Source organism: Mobula hypostoma, chromosome 1 (genome assembly GCF_963921235.1).
Source record: "Mobula hypostoma chromosome 1, sMobHyp1.1, whole genome shotgun sequence".
NCBI lineage: Eukaryota > Metazoa > Chordata > Chondrichthyes > Myliobatiformes > Myliobatidae > Mobula > Mobula hypostoma.
The window spans coordinates 821525-840899 of record NC_086097.1 but is presented as its reverse complement, the minus strand read 5'-3'; the positions used below and the strand labels follow the sequence as shown (position 1 = coordinate 840899).

General features: G+C 44.3%; 1 protein-coding gene across 4 annotated transcripts in view; it reads left to right on the top strand.

Annotated features, from left to right (window-relative positions):
- Window positions 1-4299: 4299 nt before the first annotated feature.
- Window positions 4300-19375, top strand: part of tmem63c (transmembrane protein 63C) — a 342578-nt gene continuing 327502 nt past the window's right edge. For all 4 annotated transcript variants that reach the window (XM_063042821.1, XM_063042830.1, XM_063042849.1 and 1 more), the window contains exon 1: window positions 4300-4369. The gene's annotated coding sequence lies outside the window, so the exon portion shown is untranslated. The remainder of the gene's footprint in view (window positions 4370-19375) is intronic.

Here is a 19375-nt window from a genome sequence, read left to right as displayed (position 1 = left end):
GACTTCATTAGAACCTGTGTGGATGAGTGTGTGCCTACAAAGACTTGCTGCACATTCCCAAACCAAAAGCCGTGGATGAACCAGGAGGTACGTCATCTGCTGAAGACTAGATCTGTGGCATTCAAGTCTGGCGATGCAGGTCTTTACCAGAAAACCAGGTATGATTTGCGGAGGGCTACTTCAAGGGCGAAGGGACAATTTCGAACGAGGTTGAAGGCGATATCAGATGTACGGCAACTCTGGCAGGGACTGCAAGACATTACTTCCTACACAGCGAAACCCAACGACAGCAGTGCTTCACTAGCGGATGAACTCAACGCCCTCTATGCCCGCTTCGAAAAGGAGAACACAACTACAGCTGTGAAGATCCCTGCTGCACCTGATGACCCTGTGATCTCTGTCTCAGAGGCCGATGTTAGACTGTCTTTATTAAATAGGGTGAATCCTCGCAAGGCAGAAGGTCCCGATAGAGTACCTGGTAAGGCTCTGAAAACCTGTGCCAACCAACTAGCAGGAGTATTCAAGGACATTTTCAACCTCTCACTGCTACGGGCGGAAGTTCCCACTTGCTTCAGAAAGGCAACAATTATACCAGTGCCTAAGAAGGATAATCTGAGCTGCCTTAATGACTATCGCCCGGTAGCACTCACATCGACAGTGATGAAATGCTTTGAGAGGCTGGTCATGACTAGACTGAACTCCTGCCTCAGCAAGGACCTGGACCCATTGCAATTTGCCTATCGCCACAATAGGTCAACGGCAGACGCAATCTCCATGGCTCTTCACACGGCTTTAGACCACCTGGACAACACAAACACCTACGTCAGGATGCTGTTCATCGACTATAGCTCAGCATGTAATACGATAATTCTCACAAATTGATTGAGAAGTTGCAGAACCTGGGCCTCTGTACCTCCCTCTGTAATTGGATCCTCCACAAGGGAGATGAGGTCGAGTACAGGGCTACTGTAGGAAACTTTGTCACATGGTGTGGGCAGAATTATCTGCAGCTTAATGTGAAAAAGACTAAGGAGCTGGTGGTAGACCTGAGGAGAGCTAAGGCACCGGTGACCCCTGTTTTCATCCAGGGGGTCAGTGTGGACATTGTGGAGGATTACAAATACCTGGGGATACGTATTGACAATAAACTGGACTGGTCAAAGAACATTGACGCTTTCTACAAGAAGGGTCAGAGCCGTCTCTATTTCCTGAGGAGACTGCGGTCCTGTAACATCTGCCAGACGATGCTGAGGATGTTCTACGAGTCTGTGGTGGCCAGTGCTATCATGTTTGCTGTTGTGTGCTGGGGCAGCAGGCTGAGGGTAGCAGACACCAACAGGATCAACAAACTTATTCATAAGGCCAGTGATGTTGTGGGGATGGAACTAGACTCTCTCACGGTGGTGTCTGAAAAGCTGTCTAAGTTGCATGCCATCTTGGTCAATGTCTCCCATCCACTACATAACGTACTGGGTGGGCACAGGAGTACATTCAGCCAGAGACTCATTCCTCCAAGATGCAGCACAGAGCGTCATAGGAAGTCATTCCTGCCTGTGGCCATCAAACTTTACAACTCCTCCCTTGGAGGGTCAGACCCCCTGTGCTGATAGGCTGGTCCTGGACTTATTTCATAATTTACTGGCATAATTTACATATTACTATCTAACTATTTATGGTTCTATTACTAATTATTATTTATGGTGCAACTGTAATGAAAACCAATTTCCCCCTGGGATCAATAAAGTATGACTATGACCATGACTATGACACTCCCTAACCGGAAGACCACAATCTGTGTGGATTGGTGATAACGTATCCTCTTTGCTGACGATCAACACTGGCACACCACAGGGGTGTGTGCTTAGCCCACTGCTCTACTCTCTATATACCCATGACTGTGTGGCTAGGTATAGCTCTAATACCATTTACAAATTTGCTGATGATACAACCATTGTTGGTAGAATCTCAGGTGGTTAAGAGAGGGCATACAGGAGCGAAATATACCAGCTAGTGGAGTGGTGCCGCAGCAACAACCTGGCACTCAACTTCAGTAAGACGAAAGAGCTGATTGTGGACTTCAGGAAGGGTAAGACGAAGGAAGACACACCAATCCTCAGAGGGATCAGAAATGGAGAGAGTGAGCAGCTTCAAGTTCCTGGGTGTCAAGATCTCTGAGGACCTAACCTGGTCCCAACATATCGATGTAGTTATAAAGAAGGCAAGACAGTGGCTATACTTTATTAATAGTTTGAAGCGATTTGGCATGTTAACAAATACACTCAAAAACTTCTATAGTTGTACCGTGTAGAGCATTCTGACAGGCTGCATCACTGTCTGGTATGGAGGAGCTACTGCACAGGACCGAAAGAAGCTGCAGAAGGTTGTAAATCTAGTCAGCTCTATCTTGGGCACTAGCCTACAAAGTATACTTATACTTTATACTTTATTGTTGCCAAACAATTGGTACTAGAATGTACAATCATCACAGCGATATTTGATTCTGCGCTTCCCACTCCCTGGATTACAAATATTAAATATTAAAAATAGTAAAAATTAGTAAATATTAAAAATTTAAATTATAAATCATAAATAGAAAATAGAAAAAATGGAAAGTAAGGTAGTGCAAAAAAAACCGAGAGGCAGGACCGGATATTTGGAGGGTATCGCCCAGATCCGGGTCAGGATCCGTTCAGCGGTCTTATCTCAGTTGGAAAGAAGCTGTTCCCAAATCTGGCTGTATGAGTCTTCAAGCTCCTGAGCCTTCTCCCGGAGGAGAAGTACCCAGGACATCTTTAGGGAGCAGTGTCTCAGAAAGGCAGCGTCCATTATTAAAGTCCTCCAGCACCCAGGGCATGCCCTTTTTTCACTGTTACCATCAGGTAGGAGGTACAGAAGCCTGAAGGCACACACTCAGCGATTCAGGAACAGCTTCTTCCCCTCTGCCATCCCATTCCTAAATAGACATTGAACCATTGGACACTAACTCACTTTTTTTTAATATACAGTATTTCTGTTTTTGCACATTTTTTAATAATCTATTCCATATACGTAATTGATTTACTTGTTGATATATTATTATGTTTTATTTTATTTATTTCTTTTCTCTCTCTGCTAGATTATGTATTGCATTGAACTGCTGCTGCTAAGTTAACAAATTTCACGTCACATGCCGGTGATAATAAACCTGATTCTGATTAAAGTAATTTATATTAAATAGTATGTACAACAGAACAGTCAATATAACATAAAAATACAGCTGCGTCAGCATGAATTAAGCAGTCTGATGGCCTGGTGGAAGACCCCCAGATCCCCGCTCTCTGCATGAAAAGAAAAATTCTGGCATGGCTCAGGAGGAGAAAAAATTGCAATTGTCCATTTGCAAGGGAGAGAGACAAGAAAGGAAATTATAAGCCAGTCAGCCTAACTTCAGTGGTTGAGAAGATGGAATCAATTGTTAAGGATGCAGTTTTGGGGGACTTCAAGGCACATGATAAAATAGGTCATACTCAGCATGCTTTCCTTAAGAGAAAAATTTGCTTGACATATCTGTTTGAAGTCTTTGAAGAAATAACAAGCAAGATAGATAAAGGTGAATCGGTGGATGTCATGTATTTGGATTTTTAGAAGGCCTTTGACATGTTGTCACTCATGAGGTTGCTTAACAAGAGTGGGAGTAAATGGGCTTTTCTGGTTGGCTGCCGGTGTCTAGTGGTGTTCCACAGGGGTCTGTGTTGGGACGGCCTCTTTTTATGCTATATGTCAATGATTTGGATGATGGAATTGATAGCTTTGTTGCAGAGTTTACAGACCATATGAAGATAAGTGGAGGGGCAGGTAGTTTTGAGGAAGTAGAGAGGCTACAGAAAGACTAAAACAGATTAGGAGAATGGACAAAGAAGCGGCAGATGGAATACAGTGTCAGGAAGTGTATGGTCATGCACTTTGGTAGAAGAAATGAAAGGGTAGACTATTTTCTAAATGGAGAGAAAATTCAGGACTAACTGAAAGAAGAGCTAGTAAGAATCCCTTGTGGGCCGAAGGGCCTGTACTGTGCTGTACTATTCTATTAAACCACGCACAGATACAGTCGAACTAGAAAGCGTTCCTGCGGGGCCAAGCTGCATAACATACATCACACAGAGGTCGGTCGTTTCCAGCGTCTCGGCCACGGCGCACGGAACTCGGGCGTTTCCGGCGACTCGGACACGGCCCACGGAGCTCGGGCGTTTCCGGCTCTGCTCGGACACGGCCCACGGAACTCGGGCGATTCCGGCTCTGCTCGGGTATTTACAGGCGGGACTCGGGAGCCGGTGCTGATGCTGCGACTCCGCTGTCGGAGGCGGTTTCGGAGTAAATCGAGCGGCTGAGGGTGAGTGAGGAGAAGCCGAGGATGGAGACGAGGCTCAGAACTCGGCTCCGCGTGAAAGCAAGCGCCGGGTTGTTGGATGAGGGGAAGATGGGTGCGAGGTGCATAAAGAGGATTAGGAGGTGTGAGAAAAATTAAGAGGAGATGGGGGAGAGGTGAGGGATGTGGGTAAAATTGATATGGGGGATGGATGTGAGGGAGGATAGGATGAGGGTGTGAGGGGGAGTGAGGGTGGGTGAATGGAAATGGATGTGAGGGGGATATGGGGGTGAGGGAGGATGAGGCTGTGTGAGGAGGTATTGGGGAAATGAAGAGGGATAAGGTGATGAGGGAGGTTAGGACAATGAAGAGGGGTGAGGTGATAGAGAGTTGAGCAAGATATATGGAGACTTTGGGGTTCTAACATTTCACTGTCATTCATTCTTTGGGCACTGGTGGACGTTTGCGAAGAAAAATAATTTCAGGATGTATATTGTATACATTTCTCTGACATTAAATGTACCTATGTTGTTGTTGTTGTTCGTCCTCCATAGTCGAAGATGACCATGGCTTCAAAGTCAAATGGGAGATTGGTGGCTGTGGGTCCGGAGGTGACTGATGAGGCCAATCCGGGCCCTGAAAGCTCATCCACATGTGGGACACAAGTGGGTGGGTGCTGTCGTGGCAGTGGATGCTGCTTGGGCCTTGCGCACAGCACGCTTTCGTTGCGCCTATATTGGCGCAATGTACCTATATTGAATTGATCAATGTAGTGTATTTGGATTTTCAGAAGGCCTTTGACAAGGTGCTGCACAGGAAGCTGCTTAACAACATAAGAGCCCGTGGTATGACAGGAAAACTACTAGCATGGTAAAGCCTTGCTGATTGGCAGGAGGCAAAGAGTGGAAATAAAGAGAACCTTTTCTGATTGCCAAGGAACTAGGTTGTGAAATGGAACAGAGGGACCTCAGAGTAGATGTGCATCACTCATTTAAACGAGCATTGCTGGCAGAGTATGGTGGCAGTTTTTTTTCACATTGAGGCTACAAGTAAATGGAATGAGCTGCCAGAGGAAGTGTGTGAGGCAGGCACAATAGTGACATTTAGATTGATATGTGGAAGGATTGGGACTTTAAGGGGTATGGGCTGAACACAAGTAATTGGGATCAGATGGTTAGTAGCTTAGTCAGCATGAATTTGTTGGGCCAAACGGCCAGTATCCATGCTGTATTGCTCGATCGATCGATCACTTAGTTCCTTCCTGTCATTGACTCTACTCCCAGCCTGCGACTGCCTCCACTCTCCTCTGACCACCAACTCAATTCCCTCCCGGCCACTCACTCCAGCCCTTAAGTCACAAACACCACTTGCAGGTCATAATTGCCACATCCTGTTCTTTAATTCTGATCACAAACTGTGCCCCTACTGCTACAGCCAATGACCTGTGTAGTTGCTGTTTCCATCACACTAGCCTACTGGCTCCATCCATTAGTCCAATAGCCATTAACTCCAAGCTCAGACTGTTGGCTTCATCCTCTGGTCTTGCAGCGATCGGTTCTGTCCCCTACTCTACTGTCTCCTGTCTCCATTCACTTATCCTGTGAACAACGACTCCATAACCAGGCCAATGGTCATTAGATTTATAAGATTTCCCAAATTGTATTATTGGCTACAAGCATGACAGATTTACTATGTGATTGCATCCAGTATAAAGAAGTAATACTTAACAAAATGATCATTATAGTCTGTTCCTTGAGACCTCAGTTCCTCACTTTCTATCCTCAGATGGGTAGATATTGAACATATTTTTCCCATGGCAGGGTCTATCTGAGACAAGAGAACAGAGATTTATGGTAAGGGGTGGGAGGCATGGGGAGAATCTGAGGAGGAATATTTCCTACTGAGTGGTTGCAATCTGGAATGTGCTTTCTGAGGTCAAGGCAAATTCTCTCACAGTAACTATGAAACATTTAAACAATTACTGTCCCCGTGTTGCTGGTAGCTGATGCACTCCACGACAACTAGCTGTTTGCTTTCTGCCCTGCACCACTTTGAGACATCCCTGACTGGCAACAGAGTGGTGGCATGTTCTCTGAGTCTTATATGTGAACACTGAAACACTTGTATGCTCCCCTGCTCTCCTGGTTCTTTTCCTCACATATGGTGGAACAGTGCTAATTGTAGTGCCACAGCTGGCACTGTTTTCCCACCATCAGTATCTAAGATAGCATGGTCTGGATTGTGGGGATCTTTGATGATGGATGTTGCCAACTTGAGATGGTGAAGAGGGATGTGCCCATGATGAGTCCACTGACGTCTTCAGCTTCTTACATTCTTGCGGATACGCATTGCCATGTTAGACTGTGATACAGCCAGTCCCGATACTTTCACGAGTAAACAATCTGGCAGAGTCAGTGAATGCTGGAACATTACAGCACAGAAATAGGCCCTTTGTCCCGTCTACTCCGCTGAACCATTAATCTGCCTAGTCCTATAGACCTGCGTCTGGACCATGGTCCTCTATACCCCTCACATTCATGTACCATCCAAAGTTCTTGTAAATGGTGAAATTGAACCCGCATCCACCCCTTGTGCTGGCAGTTTATTCCACACTCACATCACCCTCTGAGTGAAGAAGTTCCTCCTCATGTTCTCCTTAATCATTTCACCTTTCACCCTTAATCCATGACCTCTATCTCTGTGGAAAAAGCCTGATTGCATTTTCCCTAACAAAGTCCCTCGTAAGTTTGTATGCCTGTATCAAATCTCCCCTCATTCTCCTAAGCTTCAGGGAATAAAGTCCTTTTCATATAACTCAGATCCTCAAGTCCCAGCAACATCATTGTAAATTTTCTCTGCCCTCTTTCAACCTTGTTTACATCTTTCCTGTAGGTGGGTGACCAAAACTGCACACAATACTACAAATTAGGCTTCGCCAAAGTCTTGTACAACTTCAAGAAAACAACCCAATTCCTTTTTTCAGTAGCACACACACAAAGTGCTGAAAGAACTCAGCAGGCCGGACAGCATCTATGGGAAAAAAGTACAGTTAATGTTTTGGGCTGAGACCCTTTGGCAAAAGATGAGGAAAAGATTTAAAAGTTGGGGAGGTGACAGTCGGAGAGCAGCAGAGATCACAGAGGGGAGCAGTGACAGAGGGTTTGACTAAACTCCCGTTGAAGGGAAGATTTAAAGTTCTTCGGAATAGGCATCCCTGGAGAGACTTTGTAGTGTAGTAATCAAATCATAAACAAGACAAAATCTGCAGATGCTGGAAATCCACGCAACATTATTTAGTAATGCAAACACGAGGAATTCTGCAGATGCTGGAAATTCAAGCAACACACACAAAATGCTGGTGAACGCAGCAGGCCAGGCAGCATCTCTAGGAAGAGGTACAGTCGACGTTTCAGGCCGAGACCCTTCCTTCAGTTATTCCTGATGAAGGGTCTCGGCCCGAAACGTCGACTGTACCTCTTCCTAGAGATGCCGCTTGGCCTGCTGCGTTCAGCAGCAACTTTGATGTGTGTTGCTTAACATTATTTAGTGCATTGATTTATGTCGGCTAATGTGACAAAAGCTTTCTTTATGACCCTACCTGACTATGACACCATTTTGAAGGAATTATGGATCTGTACTCCCTCTGCCCTACCACCCACCATGTAAAACCTACTCTGGTTTGTCCTGCCAAAGTGCAACACCTGGCACTTGTCTGCATTGAATTCCATCTGATGAAGGATTGAGCAGCAATGATAGGAGGAAAGATATTGTTGAGGTGTAAGATGACAGCAGGTAATGTTGGGTAGGGTGAGGAGTTCACCCGCTACACCCCTCCTCAATGCACTGACTGCCTAAAAGTTCTTTCTGAAATGTGGACAGTTTCTTTCTTCCCACAGATGTTGCTCGATCTGCTAAGTTCTTGTAGGCGATTGTTGCTCCAGATTCCAGCATCCCTTGTGTCTGCACTCTACTTTCATCAGTGTATCTGCAGAAGTGTTTGGTGATGAGCTGAATCTCCTTAACCACCTAAGAAAGTAGAGCTGCTGGTACCCTTCCTTATGATTATATCAATGTGCTGGGCCCAGGCAGATCATCTGATATGTGAGCGCCCAGCTACTGACCCTTTTCAATGCTGAGTTGTTGTTGCATTGTTGTTTTGTTGCTTGTTGTGTTGTGTTCTGTGTTGTTCTACCAAGCACTGAGGACCTGCTATGTTGGGCAATACTTACAGGCTGCCCTGAGCACATCCTTGGGCATGTTGGTTGTTAACGCAAACAGTGCATTTCACTGTATGTTCAATGTCGTCATCATCATCATCACCATCATCCTTAGGTGCCATGCCATATGATGAGGGCGATCATGGTCTTCCATCTGTCTTTAAAGTGAAAAGTTCTAATAATAAGCTTTTCAAAATGTTGGTCTGTCCATCCCTTGCTGTGACTCACGAATGTCATGCGCTGTCAACTGCGACTTTTTCTTCCATCAAATTTCCCATTGCTGCAAGATGTTCAATCTTCCCTTTCATCAGTACATGTGCCAGAAATTCCAGCTGCCTTTTCCTGATTGGTGATATCAGCTCTCTTCTTATTCTGGCTTTTCGCAACACTTCCTCATTTGTTACTCTGTCCTTCCACGATATATTCATCATTCTTCTCAAAAACCGTATGTCTACAGCTTCGAGCCTTCCCTCATATTGCTTTGATATTATCCAACATTTGCTTCCATATTTTAATGTTGAATGGATGTAGCATTGCAGCACTGAGTTTTGTACCAATAGAAATTCTGTTATTCTTTAGTATCTTGCTCAAACGGTTGGACGTGTATTTAGCGATCCCAATACTACTCCCAGTTTCAACATCAGCCCTACCATCAGATGTTATCATACCCCTAATTAATTGAACTTCTATGTTTGTTTAATTGTTTTGTTGCCCACTTTCAGTTAACATTTCTGTATGTCTTTCTTCTTTGTGACGATCATACATCCAGTCTTTTTGCAGTTGATGGTCAATCCTCTCTTTGTACTTTCTGTGACGCCTTTTTCTAGTATTTCTTGGAGTTTCTCTTTAGAAGTAGCTATCAGCACTATGTCATCTGCATAGTCTAAGTTGTTAACATTGCATCCACCAATTATGATCGGTTAGGGCATCAAAGGAGATGGCGAGAAGGCAGGTGTATGGGGTTGAGTAGGATCCAGGATCAGCTGTGATGGAATGGCAGAGCAGACTCGATGGGCTGAATGGCCTAACTATGTTCCTATGACTCCTGCACCTATTTTCTATGTTTCTATGTTTCTATCATGCCTGGATTACTGCTAATTTCTCTTAGAATCTTCTTGCTATAGAGACCATAAGAATATAGATATAGGAGCAGAATTAGGCCATTTGGTACATCAGGTCTGCTCCACTATTTCATCATGGCTGATCCATTTTCTCTTGCAGCCCAATCTCCTGCTTTCTTCCTGTATCCCTTTATGCCCTGACTAATCAAAAATCTATCAACCTGCTTTTTATGCATCCAATAACTTGGCCTCCACAGCCACCTGTGGCAGTGAATTCCACAGATTCACCACTCTCTGGCTAAAGAAATTCTGTAGGTTATGTGAGGGAACATAATCCTGTCTGATTTCCCTCTTAATCTGGACAAAATCACTTGTCTCATTCCTGCTCTTTGTTCCCAATACAAATTCATTGAAGATAGTGAAACACAAAATGTAATCTTCATCCTCAGAATGAGATGTGAGTGTGCCATCAGAAAGACCTATACCTATGATTCATTGATAATTATGTAGTTTTTGTTTAGGTGAGACTTGAAGAGCTTATAAAAATCCTTCAGTACTTGGACATTAATGGAAAAGGTTTCAGTCGAAGCAAGCAGCTGAGAAGGGAGAGAAGAACTCGGGTAGAAAAAGTCATTTTTTTAAAAACACTGCTCGGGGAGAAGGGTCTGCACTGCGCAGGCGCGTGACGTAGCGCGCTAAAGTTTAAAAACAGACTGCCATATACAGCGGCCATCGCCGGAGTGGACTGAGTAAGAGTGGGACGGCTCTGGCTCAACAGGCTTCGGCGAGAACAGGCAGAGGCCAGGGTAGGTTCTGGTAAGTTTTTTTTTGTTCAGATAGTTTAGAGTAGAGACAATGCCAGGCAGGATGTTGGAATGCTCCTCTTGCAGGATGCGGGAAGTCAGGGAGCCCTCCAGTGTCCCTGACAACGACACATGCAAGAAGTGCATCGAGCTGCAGCTCCTGACAAACTGCTTTAGGGAACTGGAGCAGGAGCTGGATGACCTGCGGATCATTCGGGAGAACGAGGAGATTATGGATAGTAGCTACAGGGAGGTAGTTACGCCAAAAGAGCAGAGGACAGGAAATTGGGTCACTGTCAGGCGAGGGAAGAGGAAAGGGCAGGCAGAGCAGGGTTCCCCTGTGGCCATTCCCCTCAACAACAAGTATACTGCATTGGATACTGTTGGGGGGGGATGACTTACCTGGGACAAGCTGCAGTAGCCGGACCTCTGGCACTGAGTCTGGCTCTGCAGTGCAGAAGGGAGGGTGGAAAAAGAGGAGAGCGGTAGTGATAGGGGACTCGATAGTAGGAGGTGCAGATAGGAGGTTCTGTGGTCGTGACAGAGAATCCAGGATGGTTTGTTGCCTCCCAGGTGCCAGGGTCAAGGATGTCTCTGATCGCTTGCATGACACTCTGAAGTGGGAGGGTGATCAGCCAGATGTCGTGGTGCACATCAGTACCAATGACATAGCAAGGAAGAGTGAGGAGGTCCTGGAGAGTGAGTATAGAGAGCTTGGTAGGAAGTTGAAAAGCAGGACTTCCAGGGTGGTAATCTCAGGATTGCTACCTGTGCTAGGTGCCAGTGAGGGTAGGAATAGGATGCTCTGGAGGATGAACAAGTGGCTGAGAAACTGGTGTAGGGGGCAGGGTTTCAGATTTCAGGATCATTGGGACCTCTTCTGGGGCAGGTGGGACCTGTACAAGAGAGATGGGTTACACTTGAACAGGGGGACCAATATCCTTTCAGGGAGGTTTGTTAGTGCTATTGGGGAGGCTTTAAACTAGATTTGCAGGGGGATGGGAACCAGAGTGCCAGAGCTGACAGTGTGGCTGGGGTGAAAATAAATGATGTTAAAAGTTCAAGCAAATTCGCTAATAGAAAGGTTGTGAGTGGTGGTAAAAATCTTCTGAGGTGTATATATTTCAATGCTAGGAGTATTGCGGGGAAGGCGGATGAGTTGAGGGCATGAATTGACACGTAGAATTATGACATTATAGCAACTAGTGAAACGTGGCTACAGGAGGGGCAGGACTGGCAGCTTAATGTTCCAGGGTTCCGATGTTTCAGATGTGATCGAGGCAGAGGAATGAAAGGTGGGGGAGTAGCATCGCTTGTTAGGGAAAATATTACAGCAGTGCTCAGGCAGGACAGATTAGAGGGCTTGTCTACTGAGTCCTTATGGGTGGAGCTGAGAAACAGGAAAGGTATGGCCACATTAGTGGGATTGTATTACAGACCACCCAATAGTCAACGAGAATTGGAGGAGCAAATCTGCAGAGAGATAGCAGGCAACTGCAGGAAACATAAAGTTGTGGTGGTCGGGGATTTTAATTTTCCATATATTGATTGGGACTCCCATACTGTTAGGGGTCTAGATGGGTTAGAGTTTGTAAAATGTGTTCAGGAAAGTTTTCTAAATCAATATATAGAGGGACCAACTAGAGGGGATACAATATTGGATCTCCTGTTAGGAAACGAGTTAGGACAAGTGACGGAAGTCTGTGTAGAGGAGCACTTTGGTTCCAGTGATCATAACACCATTACTTTCAACTTGATCATGGACAAGGATAGATCTGGTCCTAGGGTTGAGGTTCTGAACTGAAGAAGGCCAAATTTGAAGAAATGAGAAAGGATCTAAAAAGCGTGGATTGGGACAGGTTGTTCCCTGGCAAAGGTGTGATCGGTAGGTGGGAAGCCTTCAAAGGAGAAATTTTGAGAGTGCAGAGTTTGTATGTTCCTGTCAGGATTAAAGGCAAAGTGAATAGGAATAAGGAACCTTGGTTCTCAAGGGATATTGGAAATCTGATAAAGAAGAAGAGGGAGTTGTATGACATGTATAGGAAGCAGGGAGTAAATAAGGTGCTTGAGGAGTATAAAAAGTGCAAGAAAATACTTAAGAAAGAAATCAGGAGGGCTAAAAGAAGACATGAGGTTGCCTTGGCAGTCAAAGTGAAGGATAATCCAAAGAGCTTTTACAGGTATATTAAAAGCAAAAGGATTGTAAGGGATAAAATTGATCCTCTTGAAGATCAGAGTGGTCGGCTATGTGCGGAACCAAAGGAAATGGGGGAGATCTTTATTAGGTTTTTTGCGTCTGTATTTACTAAGGAAACTGGCATGAAGTCTATGGAGTTAAGGGAAACAAGTAGTGAGATCATGGAAACTGTACAGATTGAAAAGGAGGAGGTGCTTGCTGTCTTGAGGAAACTTAAAGTGGATAAATCCCTGGGACCTGACAGGTTGTTCCCTCGGACCTTGAAGGAGACTAGTGTTGAAATTGCGGGGGCCCTGGCAGAAATATTTAAAATGTCGCTGTCTACAGGTGAGGTGCCGGAGGATTGGAGAGTGGCTCATGTTATTCCGTTGTTTAAAAAAGGATTGAAAAGTAATCTGGGAAATTATAGGCCAGTAAGTTTAACGTTGGTAGTAGGTAAGTTATTGGAGGGAGTACTAAGAGACAGAATCTACAAGCATTTGGATAGACAGGGACTTATTAGGGAGAGTCAACATGGCTTTGTGCGTTGTAGGTCATGTTTGACCAACCTATTGGAGTTTTTCAAGGACGTTACCAGGAAAGTGGATGAAGGGAAGGCAGTGGATATTGTCTACATGGACTTCAGTAAGGCCTTTGACAAGGTCCCGCATGGGAGGTTAGTTAGGAAAATTCATTCGCTAGGTATACATGGAGGGGTGGTAAATTGGATTAGACATTGGCTCAATGGTAGAAGCCAAAGAGTGGTAGTAGAGAATTGCTTCTCCGAGTGGAGGCCTGTGACTAGTGGTGTGCCACAAGGATCAGTGCTGGGTCCATTGTTATTTGTCATCTATATCAATGATCTGGATGATAATGTGGTAAATTGGATCAGAAAATTTGCTGATGATACGAAGATTGGAGGTGTAGTAGACAGTGAGGAAGGTTTTCAGAGCCTGCAGAGGGATTTGGACCAGCTGGAAAAATGGGCTGAAAAATGGCAGATGGAGTTTAATACTGACAAGTGTGAGGTATTGCACGTTGGAAGGACAAACCAAGGTAGAACATACAGGGTAAATGGTAAGGCACTGAGGAGTGCAGTAGAACAGAGGGATCTGGGAATACAGATACAAAATTTCCTAAAAGTGGCGTCACAGGTAAAGAGAGCTTTTGGTATATTGGCCTTTATTAATCAAAGTATTGAGTATAAGAGCTGGAATGTTATAATGAGGTTGTATAAGGCATTGGTGAGGCCGAATCTGGAGTATTGTGTTCAGTTTTGGTCACCAAATTACAGGAAGGATATAAATAAGGTTGAAAGAGTGCAGAGAAGGTTTACAAGGATGTTGCCGGGACTTGAGAAACTCAGTTACAGAGAAAGGTTGAATAGGTTAGGACTTTATTCCCTGGAGCGTAGAAGAACGAGGGGAGATTTGATAGAGGTATGTAAAATTATGATGGGTGTAGATAGAGTGAATGCAAGCAGGCTTTTTCCACTGAGGCAAGGGGAGAAAAAAACCAGAGGACATGGGTTAAGGGTGAGGGGAGAAAAGTTTAAAGGGAACATTGGGGGGGGAGCTTCTTCACACAGAGAGTGGTGGGAGTATGGAATGAGCTGCCAGACGAGGTGGTAAATGCGGGTTCTTTTTTAACATTTAAGAATAAATTGGACAGATACATGGATGGGAGGTGTATGGAGGGATATGGTCCGTGTGTAGGTCAGTGGGACTAGGCAGAAAATGGTTCGGCACAGCCAAGAAGGGTCTTGTTTCTGTGCTGTAGTTTTTTTTACGGTTTCTATGGTTTTCTAAGATATCAGAATCAACAGAAGTGTGTATTGGCAGCAACGAGCAGGAATGAAAGTTGAAAATGAGACATTTTGCTCAACATAAATGTGATAAATAAGTAAATCTGAATCTTATTTTCATTGCATGGTCACGCTCTTTCCCTTTCCTGAAGTCAACAATCGCCTTTTTAAATTTTACTGCGCTGGGGTATTATTGATATGTTTCAGTTCATCACTGTTCTCTTTGTTGCCCAGCTTCCAGAACTTTCTGCATGCTAAGTATTCTTCTAACTTTCTTTTCTCCTTTATGTACTTTTTAGAAATGATGTCATTAATCAAACTTTTGTTCCCCTGCCATAATGTGGCATCAGTTTTTGACAACATCTGATGGTGTGCTTTGGGCTCTTGCTAGGGCTGTTACATTAATACAAATTGTTGTCATTGGAGATCTTTTATCATGTTTATGACATTACTGTCCTTAAATCATCTGCAGATTTCTAATTTGTGCAAGTGGCATTTATAAGAAAACATTGAATTGCAATAGAACCTTCTGAGAAGGTAACAAGAAGAATCTGAATCAGGTTTAATATCACTACCATACGTCATGAAATGTGTTATTTTGCGGTGGTAGTACAGTGTAATAAATATTGTAATTTGTAGTTTTTATTAACAAGATATATAATAAATAGTGCAAAAAGACAAAGAACTGGTGAGGTAGTGTACGTGGGCACAGAGCTGGTGACCCTTTTGGGGAATGATTGAATGGAATCCCAGAAATATTGCATCCGTGAAGGAAGAAATTGAGTTTGTTATATCCATGAAGGATGATTCATCCAGTCCATCTTCCCCACTCTTTCTCCACATTCCTACTTTTTTCCCCCTTTAAGTACATATTTAATTCTTCTTTGGACACTACAACTCAATCTGTCTGCGCTACAGTCCCTGCCAGTCCACTCCAGATCCTGTCCTCCCTCCCTGCATAATAGGTATTGTCCTTCATTTCACTTTCATCCCAGTTTCCCTGGCTTTTGACCCCTCCACCAGTTTCTATGTTTTCTTTGCTATCAGATTGACCTCCTCTGTTTCAATGATACTATTCCAGCTTCTCTGGTCTATCATGATAACTAATGGGCCTCATGCCAGAATCACTTCTGTATCCTCTCCAGGGCCTGCACATCCTTACTTAAGGCCAGGACTGGATCTGTACTCCAGCATTTCATAACACTAAACATGGATGCAGAAAAAAGAAGCAGGAACGGACCATTTGGCACCTTGTGGTCTCCATGCTATCATGCATTCTTTTTGTTCTCTCTAACCCTCTGCATCTTCTACAACTTAAATGTATTTCAGTTCTGGTTTTCTCCATTCTGATGAAAGGTCATCAAATTGAAACATTGTCTTTCATCCTCTCTGAGCCCGCTGAGTATTTATTTCCATTATTTTCTGTTTTTATCTGTCCATTCTTAAATACTTCTTGAAATTTGCCACTTCACATCCTGTGGCCCGGTGGTCAAGGATGTTCTTAAAATTAATCCTAATTCCCAGTTCTTGGAGCAGAATCCCATAAATTATCCTCATCCAGGTAACTTTTTAAATGTAGTGAGAGTCTCTCTCTCTCTCCACCATCATTCAGATAGTGAGTTCAAGACTCCTATGTTCATTGAGTGAAATATTCATTCTTATCAACGCCCATCTAATATGTCTATTATTTAACTTACAGTCATAAAACACTACAGCAGAGAAGCAGGCCCATGTCAAACTGTTATTCTACCTAGTCCCAGCACAGGCAAACTAGAACAGTACAGCACATTACAGGCCCTTCGGCCCACATTGTTGTGCCGACCCTCAAACCCTGCCTCCCATATAACCCCCCACCTTAAATTCCTCCATATGCCTGTCTAGTAGTCTCTTAAACTTCACTAATGTATCTGTCTCCACCACTGACTCAGACAGTGCATTCCACTAAGGGTGGATAAATCCCCAGGGCCAGACAAGATGTTCCCTCAGATCCTGTGGGAGGCTAGTGCAGAAATTGCAGGGGCTCTGGCTGAGATACTTAAATGTCCTTAGCTGGAGGTGAGGTACCAGAGGATCAGAGGATAACTAATGTTGTTCCGTTGTTTAGGAAAGGCTCTAAGAATAAGCCAAGAAATGATAGGCTGGTGAGCCTGACATCAGTATTGGGAAAGTTATTGGAAGGTATTCTAATGAGGTGTTGAAGGGTTGAAGGGGTTTGGGGGGGCGGGTTTCGGACCCTTGTGAGGAGGGGTTGCTCGGACTTCTGTCTGGGTAGTCTGCCTGTGTTGCTTTCAGACTGACAATTTTGCAGAAGTTATGTTTTGTGAATTGGGTTCCGCTTTTCAGTCTTTGTCTCGTAAGCTAGTTTTATAAATACTCTTAAGTTGGACAAAGGTTCAATATGACCTTGCAATCCTTGTTTCACTTGCAGGACAGGATGTAGTAATTTAATTATTCTGTATAAGAAGTATGAAACTACGGTTGAAAAGTGAGGAATTACCTAATCGTGCACATTGTCTTGAGTTTGATGGCTTTTGCCTTTTAAGGTAACTAAGGGATCTTTGTCTTAAAATACCACTATTGCTGGGCAAGTGACTATGGGGGTAGCTAAAAACTTGTTTCCTGCTACATGACAAAAATGATATAAAAACTCTGTGTCTGTGCTTTGAGAGAGAGACCACTGATACGGGCCCTTGTGTGTGCCTAAGTGCTCTCTCTCCAGTAGCGAGCTACTAAATAAAAAAGCTGTTGCTTTATCTTCCGTAGTACTGTGTGTTCTTGCATCGGGTAACGGGGAATAAGTAGAAGTAAGGTTTAACACTAATGGATCAGATATGTAAGTATTTGGATAGACAGGGACTGATTAAGGAAAGTCAACATGGCTTTGTGCATGGAAAGTCCTGTCTAACCAATCTTATAGAGTTTTTTGAGGAAGTTAACAGGAAAGTTGATGAAGGCAAGGCAGTGGATGTGGTCTACATGGGTTTTAGCAAGGCCTTTGACAAAGTCCTGCATGTGAAGTTGGTAAACAAGGTTGAGTCACTTGGCATTCAAGAGGAGATAGTAAATTGGATGAGACATGGCTTTGTGGGAGAAGCCAGAGAGTGGTTGTAGATGCTTTCCTCTCTGACCGGGGGCCTGTGGCTAGTGGAGTGCTGTAGGGATCAGTGCTGGGTCCATTGTTTTTTGTCATCTATATCAACAACCTGAATAATAAAGTGGAAAACTAGATCAGCAAATTTGCGGATGACACGGAGGAAGGCTATCAAGGCTTGCAGCGGGATCTGGACTGGCTGAAAAATGGCACATGGAATTCAATGCAGACAAGTGTGAAGTGTACTTTGGGAAAACCAGTCAGGGTAAGGAGGTCTTGCGCAGTGAGCAGTAGGGCAGTGAGGAGTACAGTGGAAAAGAGCGATCTGGGAATGCAGATCCATAATTCCTTGAAGCGGCGTTACGGGTCTTTAGAGTGGCTTTGGCTCATTAGACTTGGGTGAGGTAACGTATCTTGTACGTTACTCTCTCTCTCTGTTCTTATTTGTTCATTTCTCATCTGTTAGAGCATAGAACTTGAGTGAGAGAGGCTCCAAAGGGAGTGTTTTAAATTCTGTGTGGGATGCAGGAAGTCTGGGAGACCTTCAGTCTCCAAGATAAGAACATCTGCACCAGGTGCACTGAATTGCAGCTCCTGAGAGAATGTATTAAGGAACTGGAGCTGCAGCTTGATGACCTTTGACTACATGGGAAAATGAGGAGGTGATAGACAGGAGATGGAGGGAGGTAGTTACCCCTACGTTGCAGGAGACAGGTAACTGGGTGATATCAGGAGAAGGAGTAATACGTAGCCAGAACAGAGTACACCTGTGGCCGTTCTCCACAATAATAATTATACAACTTGAGATAGTATTGAGAAGAACAACTTACTGGGGGAAGCCACAGTAACTGGGTGTTTGGCACTAAGCGTCGTGCTGTGGCCGAGAAGAGAAGAGAGATCAAGAGGACTGCATCGTTGATAGGAAATCCTTGATTAGAGGAACAAAAATGAGGTTCCGTGAGCGCGATAGCAACATTTAGATGGTATATTGCCTACTTGTAAAGAGATACAGTGGTATGACAGAGGAGTTAGCCAAAGTAAATTCTGAAGTCCTTCAGTGTGTCACACTGATCCACGCGTACCTCCAGTCCATCAGTATGTCAAACTGACCCACATGTAACTACAGCCCATCAGTGTGTCACTCTAACACACTTGTAACTACAGTCCATCAGTGTGTCAAACTGACCCACATGTAACTGCAGTCCATCAGTGTATCAAACTGACCCACGTGTAACTACACGCCATCAGGTGTGTCAAGCTGACCCACATGTAACTACAGCCCATCAGTGTGTCACTCTAACACACTTGTAATTACAGTCCATCAGTGTGTCAAACTGACCCACATGTAACTGCAGTCCATCAGTGTATCAAACTGACCCACGTGTAACTACACGCCATCAGGTGTGTCAAGCTGACCCACATGTAACTACAGCCCATCAGTGTGTCATTCTAACCCACATGTAACTACAGCCCATCAGTGTGTCATTCTAACCCACATGTAACAACAGCCCATCAGTGTGTCACTCTAACCCACATGTAACTATAGCCCATCAGTGAGTCACTCTAATCCACATATAACCACAGCCCATCAGTGTGTCAAACTGACCCACTTGTAACTACAGCCCATCAGTGTGTCACTCTAACCCACAGGTAACTACAGTCCATCAGTGTGTCACTCTAACCCACTTGTAACTACAGCCCATCAGTGTGCCACTCTAAACCACATGTAACTACAGTCCATCGGTGTGCCATTGTAGCCCACATGTAACTACAATCGATCAGTGTGCCACTGTAACCCACATGTAACTACAGCCCATCAGTGTGTCTCTGTAACCCACATGTAACTACAGCCCATCAGTGTGTCTCTGTAACCCACAT